This window comes from Pteropus medius, unplaced genomic scaffold, assembly GCF_902729225.1.
Source record: "Pteropus medius unplaced genomic scaffold, Ma_sr-lr_union100, whole genome shotgun sequence".
In the NCBI taxonomy this organism is placed as follows: domain Eukaryota; kingdom Metazoa; phylum Chordata; class Mammalia; order Chiroptera; family Pteropodidae; genus Pteropus; species Pteropus medius.
Window position 1 is genome coordinate 6,518,762 of NW_024349802.1, and position 471 is coordinate 6,519,232.

Genomic DNA, 471 nt, shown 5'->3' on the forward strand with positions numbered 1-471 from the left:
TTTTTTAAGGTTGCGGGGGGCGCCGCCCGGGTCTGGGGCGCGAAGGGGGCGGGGTGTGAGCAGAAAGTGTGAGTGAGAGAGTGGAGGGGCGGGGTATGTGTGTGAGTGTGTGAAGTGTGAGCAGACCTGATGGGACTTGTACGGGCGCAGCCGCCGCTCGGGCCCGGCCCTGGGGACAGGGCGGGCTAGGGGCGCCCCAGAGCCCGTGGGGAGTCCAGGCTGGAGGTGCAGGCAGGCGGGCGGCCAGCAGGGCAGCCTCCCTCCCGAGGCCTGCAGCGCTACCTGGACCAGCTGCTGAAGCCAAACAACTGGGCTTAGGGAGGGGGAGGCGGGCGACTGGGGGTGTCAGGAGTGGAGATCCGAGTGAATAAGAAAAAAGTGGCTACTCCCCTCTCCCTTGCTCCTCCCGCCCGCCCCCACCCCCACCCCAACACATTTTTTTTTTCTAAAGAGATCACAAGGAAGTCTTGG

General features: G+C 65.0%; 1 protein-coding gene across 1 annotated transcript in view; it reads left to right on the forward strand.

The window, feature by feature from the left end:
- Positions 1-471, forward strand: part of JADE2 (jade family PHD finger 2) — a 50,639-nt gene that overhangs the window by 881 nt on the left and 49,287 nt on the right. The gene's annotated exons all lie outside the window — the stretch shown is intronic.